Source organism: Podarcis pityusensis, assembly GCF_964106645.2.
Source record: "Podarcis pityusensis genome assembly, chromosome: 2".
In the NCBI taxonomy this organism is placed as follows: Eukaryota; Metazoa; Chordata; class Lepidosauria; order Squamata; family Lacertidae; genus Podarcis; species Podarcis pityusensis.
The window spans coordinates 62046069-62058976 of record NC_138029.1 but is presented as its reverse complement, the minus strand read 5'-3'; the positions used below and the strand labels follow the sequence as shown (position 1 = coordinate 62058976).

Below are 12908 nucleotides of genomic sequence, written 5' to 3'. Positions count from 1 at the left end.
TCTGCCTCCAAATGTCTTCAAAGCACATCCCACTCACCAACTTATGCAAAAGGGAAGAACAGAGTGGGAGCAACAGGGTTATTTTTGAAGGGAATTAGTTTTATTTGTGGTGTGGAACAAGGTGGAGTCTCCTTTGTGCTTCAGAAGAAGGGAACAAACATGTTTGTTCTCTTGGGTTGTTGAGGGGGATGTTCTTGAGGGGGGTGTTCAAGGCTGGCACATTCCCTTCCTGGGCAAGTACAGAGGTCACAGGTGCTCCATGGCATCTCCTCCTCCTGCCCCACCCCATCTCCACAAGCTGGCCCAGCCCTTAATGACTTGTGGCCTTTTCAGCAAAAGGAGTAGAAGACCTATCACAGAATGAAATACTCAAGCTTATCCAGGATATTAGATCACTGGACCACACATCCCAGGGGCTGGTGGTGGGAACTGCCACCTCAAGGACCTGATCAGGCCCACCAAACTTTCCCTGGTGGCAGCACTGCCACAGGTAGGGGAATGTGCAGAAGACCAGCAGGTGTGGAACAATTATCCTAACCATGGGTTGAAACTAGTACACCCAGCCCAGTGCCAAAATGGAAATATAGATCATCCCTTGCCACCCACCCTGCTCCCAAAATAGATCTGATGAGCGATGGGGAGATGGTCATCTGGTATTGTGGGAGAAATCCACCCTAAGCAGTTCATTCTGTGAAAAGCCTTCTACCTCTTTTGTGGGGCAAGGGACGGTGGCGGATGTAAGTCTTTAAGCTCTGGGCAAACTTGGGTGAGGGGAGGAAGGCAATGCCTCAGAGATCATGTTATCTCTGCACCCACCCGGGAATGGAATGTGCCAGTCTTCAGAAACATCCCCCTCAACATCCCAAGAGAACAAGCATGTTTGTTCCCTTCTTCTGAAGCACAAAGGAGTCTCCACAGGCTTTGATCAAATGCCAAATGGCCACTTGGGCAAGACGAATCTCCAGCCACATCTTTGTACGTGAGAGGTGGGAAGGAAGGAAATCAAAAGTAGTGATGTTATTCCTCTATAGGCTGCCATTGAAGGTCACTCCTCTTATTTGCTGCAATGTACCTTGTTCCAACCACCCCACAAATAAACCAATTCTCTTTAAAAAATAGGCCTGTTAAGTAGCATCTGTGTGGAGACAGCATTGATATAGTTGGCATAACAGAAATCTGGTGGAACACAGAGAACCTGTGTGACACAGATTCAGGTAGGTAGCCGTGTTGGTGTGATGCAGTAGAAATAGATAGATAGATAGAAAGATAGATAGAAAGATAGATTAGATAGATAGATAGATAGATAGATAGATAGATAGATAGATGATAGATATAGTCCAGTAGCACCTTAGAGACCAACTAAATTTGTTCTTGGTATGAGCTTTTGTGTGCATGCACGCTTCTTCAGATACACTGAAAAAGAAGTCACCAGACCTTTATATATAGTGAGAGGGTGGGGAAGGGTATTACTTAGAAGGGTTGTGGGAATGGGTGAAAGGGAAGAATCCAAAATAGAAGGCATTGTAGCAATGGATGTGTTCAACTACCCTCACTATTTTCTTTCATGATAGTTTTGCAAACAAGTAATGGCGGGGGCAGGGGCTTTACACTTCACAAACATTGTCCAGCCCAAAATGAAGCACATTGATATTTCATTATTTATTATATTTATAAGTTGCCCCATAACAGGATGTTTTCCAGGCAGCTTTCCAACCACAGAATAAAGCAAATTAAAATTCATTGATGGCAAAATAAAAGTGAACAATACAAAAATAATACAGCCTAAAACTCATGCAATGATTTTGCAAAGTTTTTTGCAGATAAAGTCGCTCAGATTCGGAAAGAGGTAGACTCCACCGTGGGAGCAGGGCCGGGGCGGGAGAGTGCTAGAGTCCTGTCTAGTCAAGTTGCGTGGGATCAATTCCAATCTGTTCCCTCCGAGGATGTGGACAGGCTGCTTGGATGAGTGAAACCAACCACCTGTCTCCTTGATCCTTGCCCATCCTGGCTTATAAAAGCTAGCCGGGAAGGGCTGGGCAATGGGCTTCGTGGGGTGGTGAATGCTTCCCTCTGTGAGGGAGCCTTCCCAGACCCGCTGAAAGAGGCGGTTATTAAACCGCTTCTTAAAAAACCATCTTTAGATGGGGCCACGATGGCCAACTATCGCCCAGTCTCAAATCTTCCATTCTTGGGCAAGGTGATTGAGCGAGTGGTTGCTGAACAACTCCAGGCACGCCTGGAAGAAGCGGACCATTTGGGTCTCTTCCAGTCAGGATTCAGGCCTCATCATGGGACTGAAACTGCCTTGGTTGCACTGGTCGATGATCTCCGGTGGGCAAAGGTGAGAGCTGTTTCCTAGTTCTGCTGGATCTCTCAGTGGCGTTTGATACCATCGACCATAGCATCCTTCTGGACCGTCTTGAGGGGCTGGGAGCTGGGGGCACGGTTATACAGTGGTTCCGCTCCTTCCTCCTGGGCTGTGTTCAGAAAGTGGTGGGGGGGAATGAGTGTTCAGACCCCTGGGCCCTTACTTGTGGGGTGCCTCAGGGTTCTGTCCTCTCCCCCATGCTTTTTAACATTTATATGCAGCCGCTGGGAGAGATCATCAGGGGGTTTGGCCTGGGTGTCCATCAGTATGCGGATGATACCCAGCTCTACCTCTCTTTTAAATCAGAACCAGTGAAGGCGGTGAAGGTCCTGTGTGAGTGTCTGGAGGCTGTTGGAGGATGGATGGTGGCTAACAGATTGAGGTTGAATCCTGACAAGACAGAAGTGCTGTTTTTGGGGGACAGGAGGCGGGCAGGTGTGGAGGATTCCCTGGTCCTGAATGGGGTAACTGTGCCCCTGAAGGACCAGGTGCGCAGCCTGGGAGTCATTTTGGACTCACAGCTGTCCATGGAGGCACAGGTCAAATCTGTGTCCAGGGCAGCTGTTTACCAGCTCCATCTGGTATGCAGGCTGAGACCCTATCTGCCTGCAGACTGCCTCGCGAGAGTGGTGCGTGCTCTGGTTATCTCCCGCTTGGACTATCGCAATGCACTCTACGTGGGGCTACCTTTGAAGGTGACCCAGAAAATTCAACTAATCCAGAATGCGGCAGCTAGACTGGTGACTGGGAGTGGCCGCCGAGACCATATAACACCAGTCTTGAAAGACCTACATTGGCTCCCAGTACGTTTCCGAGCACAATTCAAAGTGTTGGTGCTGGCCTTTAAAGCCCTAAACGGCCTTGGTCCAGTATATCTGAAGGAGCGTCTCCACCCCCATTGTTCTACCCGGACACTGAGGTCCAGCACCGAGGGCCTTCTGGCGGTTCCCTCACTGCGAGAAGCCAAGTTACAGGGAACCAGGCAGAGGGCCTTCTCGGTAGTGGCGCCCTCCCTGTGGAACGCCCTCCTATCAGATGTCAAAGAGAACAACAACTACCACACTTTTAGGAGACATCTGAAGGCAGCCCTGTTTAGGGAAGCTTTTAATGTTTGATGTGAGACAGTATTTTAATATTTTTTTGGAAGCCGCCCAGAGTGGCTGGGGAAGCCCAGCCAGATGGGCGGGGTATAAATAAATTATTATTATTATTATTATTATTATTATTATTATTATTATTATCATGGCACAAGGTATGACTCAAGAAATCTAGAACAATGTTACAATCTATACAGAAAGTACTAAGAGACCTGGCTTTGCTTCAGGCCAAAAGTGAAAACTGCAAGCACTAGGCTAGCTCTGCTGGAGAGGGTGTCCCAGAACTGAAATGCCACCACTGACAACTCCTTTTCACTAATAGTGTGCTGGTCCCGGGGGGGAAAGGTACTAATACCGTAGCCGAAGTTCAGTCCAGAGTCACTAGCCGGGTAGACGATCACTAGATGAGACGCGAGGTCCGAAACAGGGAGCCGGGCGGGGGAACAGGAACGCTGGTAGAGCAGCAGCAGGAAGCCAGGCGGGGAACAGGCACACTGGGAGTGCAGATCTAGGTCTGGGTAAACGCAGGTACTCCACAACGACGTTGCTCCCGCAACCTGGGACCGGGCTGCCTGACCTTTATCTTCTTCTAAGGCCGGGGGCGGTCCCGGCCCCCAGGAGCCCCGCCTCTCCTGGCCTTAAAGCGAGCACTCCTCCTGGGAGAAACCAGTTCCCTTCGCCTCTCTGCCCTAAGCCTCTGCAGTTCAGGAGAGGCCGAAGGGTTACTGGGCCCCAGGGGAGGCTCACCTGTAGACACTGAGTCCTCCAGCACTTCTGGGGCCAGAATGGTTTCACCTGATGCCTGCCCCTGAGGATCTGGCACAGGTGCAGGCTCCTCAGCATCTAGGCCTTGCCCCAGTTCAGCCGGCCCTGGAGGCGGGGACTCCTGTGCCGGCTGGGATTCCTCCGGTTCACTCTCAGACTCGGAATCCCAGGCCATCACACCATCCCCCCTCCCAGGCCCCCCCCTCAATTGAGGGTCCGGACCCGGCTTGTTGGGGTACGCCACATGAAACTCTCGGAGGCAGGCAGGCGCGTGGACGTTGGCCGCTGGTTCCCAGGAACGGTCCTCCGGCCCATACCCCTTCCAGTCTATGAGATACTGCAGCTTTCCCCTGCGGTATCGGGAGTCCAAAATGCGTTCCACCTCGTACTCACGCTCCCCCTGAACCAAAACCGGCTGCGGACGAGGACGGTTCGGGTGGAACTCGTCGGGTGGGGCCACCGGACTCAGAAGGGACCTGTGGAATACCGGGTGAACCTTCAGGGTTGCTGGCAACCGGAGACGGAATGCCACAGGCGAGACCTGGTTCACGATAGGGAACGGGCCGGTGAACCGGGCATCCAGCTTCCGCGAAGGTCGAGAAGGGTGGAGGTGGCGAGTGGAGAGCCATACCAGGTCACCGACGTGGAGTTCCGGCCCCACCTGGCGGTGGCGGTCGGCCTGGACCTTGTACGCCTCCTTGGCCTGGCGCAGCTGCTCCATCAACAGCTGTTGCTGGGACTGGAGCTCCTGAAGCCACTCTGTCACCGCAGGGACCGCAGATGCCGGCAGCACATCCGGAAACAACCGTGGATGAAAACCGTAGCTGGCCTGGAACGGGGTCTGCTGGGTGGACGCATTCACCGCGTTGTTATAAGCGAACTCCGCCAAGGCTAGGTGGTCGACCCAGTCATCCTGCTGGTAGCTGCAGTAACACCGGAGGTACTGCTCCAGCACTGCGTTCGCCCGTTCCGTCTGGCCGTCAGTCTGTGGGTGGTAAGCAGATGAGAGACAGACCTCTGTTCCGAGGGCCTGGTGCAACGCACGCCAAAACCGGGACGTGAACTGAACGCCACGGTCGGACACCACACGCTCAGGTAGGCCATGCAGGCGGAAGACATGCTGAAGGTACAGCTGAGCGGTTTCCTTAGCTGAGGGTACGGATGGGCAGGGGGCACAGTGCACCATCTTCGTGAAATGGTCGGAGAAAACTAGAAGGCAGGTGCAGCCCCGAGACGGGGGTAGCTCCACTACAAAGTCCAGAGAAACTGTGTGCCAAGGGCGTGGTGGAACCGGCAACGGCTGAAGAAGGCCGGGGGGTCGCCCGGTAGGCCCCTTGGCCCGCCTGCAGACATCACAACCAGCGATGTAGCGAGCCACGTCAGCCTTCAGATGGGGCCACCAAAACTCACGGCTTACCAGATGGGTGGTCCGATACCGCCCAAAGTGCCCCGCTGCTGGAGCATCATGGGTCATCCGGAGAACCTCAGCCCGCAGCGGCCCTGGTGGGATGTACAGGCGCCCGTGGTGCAGCAGAAGACCCTGATGCAAGACCAGCCCTGGATACTGAGGGCATGACCCTTCGGCCAGTTCCCGGAGTCGTTCCTGGGCCCAAGCGTCGACCCGCTGCTGTTCCCGCACCCGAGCCTGCAGTGGCTCAACCTCCTGGGTGGCCAGGAATGCAGCTGGTGGTAGAATCATGGTGGGTACTGCTTGCTGTACCGTGTCTGCGTTGTCTTCAGGTTTCCGGGACAGGGCATCCGCCTTCTGGTTTTGGGAGCTAGGGATGTAGCGGATCCGGAACTGGAACCGGGAAAAGAACAACGCCCACCGGATCTGCCTTTGGTTCAGCTTGCGGGTGGTCTGGAGGTACTCCAGGTTCCGGTGGTCGGTTCTCACCTCCACCGGGTGTCGTGCCCCCTCAAGATGGTGGCGCCAAACCTCAAAGGCCACCTTGATGGCCAGTAGTTCCCGCTCCCACACGGTATAGTTACGCTCCGCTGGGAGGAGCTGGCGGGAATAGTAGGCGCAGGGTAAGAGTGGCGCTTCCGGTCCGCACTGCTGAGACAAGACGGCACCGAGAGCCGTACTGGAGGCGTCAGTCTCTACCACAAAGGGTCGAGAAGGATCCGGATGTTGCAAGATTGGCGCTCTCTGGAAACAGGCCTTCAACCCTTGAAATGCCTCCTCTGCCTCCTTGTCCCAGGAAAACGGCGTCTTGGGGCGCAGTAACCGGGTCAACGGGGTGGTGCGATGAGCATAATCCGCAATGAAGGTCCGGTAATAGTTAACGAACCCCAGGAAACGCTGTAGGTCCTTGCGGTTCCGAGGTGCCGCCCATTCTCGAACCGCTGCCACCTTCCCAGGATCCATCTGCACCCCACCTGGTGAGAGTCGGTGACCCAGGAAGTCCACTGACCGCTGATGGAACTCGCACTTGCTGAGCTTTGCATACAGACGGTGCTCGCGCAAGCGCTGCAGCACGGTCCGGACATGACCCTCGTGGCGCGCCGGGTCACGGGAGTAAACCAGAATGTCATCCAAGTACACCACCACGTACTTGTCTAGCAAGTCCTGGAACACGTGGTTGATGTACCGTTGGAACACAGCAGGCGCGTTGCACAAACCGAAGGGCATAACCAGGTATTCGAACTGCCCATACCGGGTCCCGAATGCTGTCTTCCACTCATCCCCGGCTCGGATCCGAATCAAATTGTAGGCACCCCGGAGGTCTAGCTTGGTGAACACCTGCGCCCCTTGCACCCGCTCCAGTAACTCCGAAATAAGGGGCAAGGGGTACCGGTCTGGGATGGTAATTTTATTCAGGGCCCGGTAATCATGGCAAAGGCGGAGCTCCCCACATTTCTTTTTAACAAAGAGCACTGGCGCAGCAGTGGGCGAGGTAGAAGGCCTAATGAACCCACGCTCCAGGTTTTTGCGCAAGAAGTCCTGCAAAGCCTCGCGCTCTGGCTCTGTTAAAGAGTATAAGCGACTCACCGGTAGGGGCGCTCCGGGCTGGAGGTCTATGCCGCAGTCAAAGGACCGATGCCGCGGCAGCTGGTCTGCCCCCCGTTCCTCGAACACGTCGTGATAGTCCCGGTACTCAGCGGGGAGCGTTGCAGCAGCCTCCTCAGAGGGCGCAGCTGCTAGCATCTCAGTCTCGGCAGGAGAACTTGGGTCTGGGAAGTGTACAGTCCGTTTGACCCAGTCAATCTGCACATTGTGAGCCTCCAGCCAGTCCATCCCAAGCACCAGGGGGAACCGGGGCATGGAGGCAATATCCAAAGTTCGCATCTCACGGTGCTGCTGGAGACACAGGACCAGGGGCTGGGTCTCCTGAGTAACGGCACCCGAACGCAGGAGCCGTCCGTCGATTGCCTCCACCTGTACCGGTTCTGGCTTGTTCTGAAGTGGCACCCGATGATGGGCAGCAAAAGCAGCGTCCATATAAGAGCGGGTTGCCCCCGAATCCACTAGAGCATGGGTAAGGATCCAGGGCCCACCTGGAGGGTATAGACGTACCGGAACCATAAGGTGTTGTAGTTCAATTGGTGCGGCCCCATTCTGTGCTGTTTGGGACCCCAGGTAGCCAGGGCCATCAGCTACTGGGGTTGGCGGTTTCCCTCCCTGTGGCTGGCGTTTCTCAGGACAGGACCGGGCATAGTGACCGCTTCCGCCACAATAGAGACATAGATTTCCCTCCCGACGCCGCGACTTCTCTGCGGGGGAGAGGTGTGGCCGCACTGCCCCAAGCTGCATAGGTTCCTCCAATGACTCGGCTGTGCCTGTGGGGCTGCTGGTAGAAACTGGTGCTGAGAACTGGAAGTGCCGGCGGCCCCGAGCCTGACGACGGTCCTCTAGCCGATCGTCTATCTGTAGACTCCGTTGAATGAGGGTGTCTAGCGTGGTGGGGCGTTCCATTGTGGCCAGCTGGTCCAGTATCTCGTCTGAAAGTCCCTCGAGATACTGGTCCCGAAGAGCAGAGTCATTCCAGGTCAAGTCCTGTGCCAGCAGCTGGAATTCCGTGGTGTATGCGGCCACCGTGGACTTGCCCTGTTTCAACCGCCGAATCGCCCGGTTGGCTTGACTCCCCTTCTGGGGGTTGCCGAACGCGGCCTCCAACAGATTGCAAAACCCCACATAGTCCGCCAGCAAGGGGGAGTCTTGCCTGAGCAGCGGCAACGCCCACTTGGCCGCCTGGTCCTTTAACAAACTAATCAAAAAGTGCACCTTGGTACGGTCGTCAGGGAAGTTCCGGGCGCGCCCCTGAATATACAGCTTGGCCTGGGCAAGAAACATGGGAAAGCTGGCCGGGGCCCCATCAAATTTCTCAGGCAAGGCCACTGGGTACTTGCCAGGAGCCGGGGCGTCGGCCCCAGGAGCCGGTAGGGCGTCCAACCGCTGCTGAAGTGCCGTAACCGCGTTACTGAGCTGCTGCACGGTGTGCGTCAAGGCCTGGTTCTCCTGGGCTATTGCCAACAGTGTAGCCGCTTGGTCGGCCATGGCCTCTGACTCTTCCCGAACGCACCCCAACAAAGAGGGAGTGCGGGTGTGGCGGGAGCAAACTGTGCTGGTCCCGGGGGGGAAAGGTACTAATACCGTAGCCGAAGTTCAGTCCAGAGTCACTAGCCGGGTAGACGATCACTAGATGAGACGCGAGGTCCGAAACAGGGAGCCGGGCGGGGGAACAGCAACGCTGGTAGAGCAGCAGCAGGAAGCCAGGCGGGGAACAGGCACACTGGGAGTGCAGATCTAGGTCTGGGTAAACGCAGGTACTCCACAACGACGTTGCTCCCGCAACCTGGGACCGGGCTGCCTGACCTTTATCTTCTTCTAAGGCCGGGGGCGGTCCCGGCCCCCAGGAGCCCCGCCTCTCCTGGCCTTAAAGCGAGCACTCCTCCTGGGAGAAACCAGTTCCCTTCGCCTCTCTGCCCTAAGCCTCTGCAGTTCAGGAGAGGCCGAAGGGTTACTGGGCCCCAGGGGAGGCTCACCTGTAGACACTGAGTCCTCCAGCACTTCTGGGGCCAGAATGGTTTCACCTGATGCCTGCCCCTGAGGATCTGGCACAGGTGCAGGCTCCTCAGCATCTAGGCCTTGCCCCAGTTCAGCCGGCCCTGGAGGCGGGGACTCCTGTGCCGGCTGGGATTCCTCCGGTTCACTCTCAGACTCGGAATCCCAGGCCATCACAAATAGCCACCTGTGTTTTTCATTTGATGAGGCAGCTAACAAAGTGTAGCTGTTCCTATCCAAGTAGGGTCAGCAGGTGAGCCACCAGCCAAAGCTGACGGAAAGCACTCCATGTCATGGAGACTATTTGTATCTCCAGCAGCAATGATCGATTCAGAAATACCCGTAAGCTGCCAAATTGATGTCTCATTGTGACTTGATCCAGACATGTTGCCCACATGTTTGGATGAAGAACACAGCAGTGTCTCTGTTTTATTTGGATTGAGCTAAATACTGTAGCAGAATGCTACATTTAAATATATTATTATTATTGGAGGGAGTGGGCTGTATGCCAAGACCCTTCTAATTTCTAGATCCAGCAATAATCTAAGGAAGGATTCAAATTGTTGGAATAGCCACATCAGTTTCTTGATATTGGCACTCTAAATATGGGTTGTTAAGGTGACAAAGGAAGTGGTTGTGTGCCAGATGACAAATGAGTGGGGGGCCATCCCTCAACTCGCTAATACTTAGAAAAGGGCCAGAGGTGAGGGTGTTGGTTTTTTTGGTGTATGCACGCTAGAAGCTGGAGGAAGAAGCGGGCTGAAGCCTCTGAGGGAGAAACATGCTTGATGTTTGCTTGAATCCAAGACTTGTGGCTATGGGTGAAGCAAGACCCTCTTGGGGTGATAATGCGGTGAGCCCCTCCATCGTAGGCTCAGGTTGTATATATGTATTAATAAACCATACATCCTAAAGACACCACAGTCTCCTCTGTACCTCATTCCGAGGAGATATGAACCCTGGATGAACACCTGGAACTCCTGGAATCTCACACCACTCGGAGACTGGGGTGGCGTGCAACAATATTCATGAATGAGCTCCAGCAGTATTTAGTTTTACAAGACAGACAGAAGGTATCACAGTATATGAGAATAGAAACTGATCTTGTTAAGCGCAAAATAAAGAATGCCAAGGCACTCCCATTTCTTTCAGAACTTGCCATAGTTTGCAATGGTCGACACAGTCAAAGACTTTTGCATAGTCAATGAAGCAGAAGTAGATGTCTTTCTGGAACTCTCTAGCTTTCTCCATAAACCAGCACATGTTTGCAATTTGATCTCTGGTTCCTCTGCCCCTTCAAAATCCAGCTTGCATTTCTGGGAGTTCTTGGTCCACATACTGCTTAAGCCTGCCTTGTAGAATTTTAAGCATAACTTTTCTAGCGTGTGAAATGAGTGCAATTGTGTGGTGGTTGGAGCATTCTTTGGCACTGCCCTTCTTTGGGATTCAGATGTAGACTGGTCTTCTCCAGTCCTCTGGCCACTGCTGAGTTTTCCAAACTTGCTGGCATACTGAGTGTAGCACCTTAACAGCAGCATCTTTTAAGATTTTAAATAGTTCAGCTGGAATACCATCATTTCCACTGGCCTTGTTATTAGCAGTGCTTTCTAAGGCCCATTTGACTTCACTCTCCAGGATGTCTGCCTCAAGGTCAGCAACCACACTACCTGGGGTGTACGAGACATCCATATATTTCTGGTATAATTCCTCTGTGTATTCTTGCCACCTCTTCTTGATGTCTTCTGCTTCTGTTAGGTCCTTACCACTTTTGTCCTTTATTATGGTAATCTTTGCATGAGATGTTCCTTTCATATCTCCAATTTCTTGAACAGATCTCTGGTTTTTCCCATTCTATTGTTTCTCGCTATTTCTTTGCACTGCTCATTTAAGAAGGCCCTCTTGTATTCATAAGGGATTTGATTTAGATTGTGTCTTACTAGCCCAGTGGTTTTCCTTACTTTCTTCAGTTTAAGCTTGAATTTTGCTATAAGAAACTGATGATCTGAGCCACAGTCAGCTCCAGATCTAGTTTTTGCTGACTGTATAGAGCTTCTCCATCTTTGGCTGCAGAGAATATAATCAATCTGCTTTCGATGCTGCCCATCTGGTGATGTCCATGTGTAGAGTTGTCTCTTGCGTTGTTGGAAAAGAGTGTTTGTGATGACCAGCTTGTTCTCTTGACAGAACTCTATTGGCCTTTGCCCTGCTTCGTTTTGAACTCCAAGGCCAAACTGGCCAGTTGTTCCTTTCATCTCTTGATTCCCTACTTTAGCATTCCAATCCCCTATAATGAGAAGAATGTCTTTCTATGGTGTTAGTTCTAGGAGGTGTTGTAAGTCTTCATAGAACTGATCAATTTCAGTTTCTTCAGCATTGGTAGTTGGTGCATAAACCTGTATTACTGTGATGTTACAAGGTTTGCCTTGGATTTGTATCGAGGTCATTCTATCATTTTTTAGATTGTGTCCCAGTACAGCTTTTGCCACTCTTTTGTTGACTATGAGGGCTACTCCATTTCTTCTACAGGATTTTTGCCCACAGTAGTAAATATGATGATCATCTGAACTGAATTTGCCCATTCCCTTCCATTTTAGTTCACTGATGCCCAAGATGACAATATTTATTATTGCCATCTCATGCTTGACCACATCCAGCTTACCATGATTCATGGATCTTACATTCCAGGTTCCTATGCAATATTTTTCTTTACAGCATTGGACTTTCCTTTCACTTCCAGGCATATCCGCAAATGAGCGACATTTTGCCTTTGACCCAGCCACTTCATCAGCTCTGAATCTACTTGTACTTGTCCTCCGCTCTTCCTCAGTAGCATGCTGGACGCCTTCCGACCTGAAGGGCTTATCTTCCAGCATCATAACTTTTATATGCGTGTTGTTATTGTCCATGGAGGTTTCTTGGCAGGGATACTGGAGTGGCTTGCCGGTTCCTGCTCCAGGTGGATCACGTTTAGTCAAAACTTTCCCCTATGACCTGTCCGTCTTGGGTGGCCCTACATGGCAAAGCTCATAGCTTCTCTGAGTTATTCAAGCCCCTTCACCATGACAAGGCAGAGATCCATGAAGGGGCATAAATTTTTACTCAAAGTAAAAACTGCCCATTATGGCATACTCTCAACATGTCCCAATTTTCCAGGGACAGTCCTGGAATTACAGAAGCCATTTCTGATTTTATCCCAGAATGTCTCACTTTTCCTTCTTCCTCCCCTCCATGTTTTGGAGAACAAATAAAAGTGGTGTGTTTTTATGTGTAGGTGCAAAAGCCGACTCCTGTTTCTACTTAAAATAAAATCCCTGCACCAAATGAAAGGAATGGTGAAATTGGCATTCATAGTAAGATGTAACCAATCCACTTTAAATTATTTAATTGTAATGCTTCTGCAGCCAGTCAGGTATGGAGGGTTACAACACAGGCAATTGGCTATGTCATTTGCCAAAACCTTCTCTCTCTCTCTCTCTCTCTCTCTCTCTCTCTCTCTCTCTCTCTCTCGGAATTGGGGTTGAAACATCTATATTTGTCAAGGCCTTAGGCAGTTGAGCATTACATTATTCTTTTATTATTCTATTTCCTCTTCCCCTTTTTCTTCTCTGCCCTGCTATTTTGTCCCTCTCAGTTTCTCTTCTCACCTTTCTCCATCAGTCTTTCTTTTTTG

General features: G+C 52.1%; 1 long non-coding RNA gene across 1 annotated transcript in view; it reads left to right on the top strand.

The window, feature by feature from the left end:
- LOC308469255 overlaps positions 1–12908 on the top strand; it is a 270286-nt gene that overhangs the window by 93226 nt on the left and 164152 nt on the right. The gene's annotated exons all lie outside the window — the stretch shown is intronic.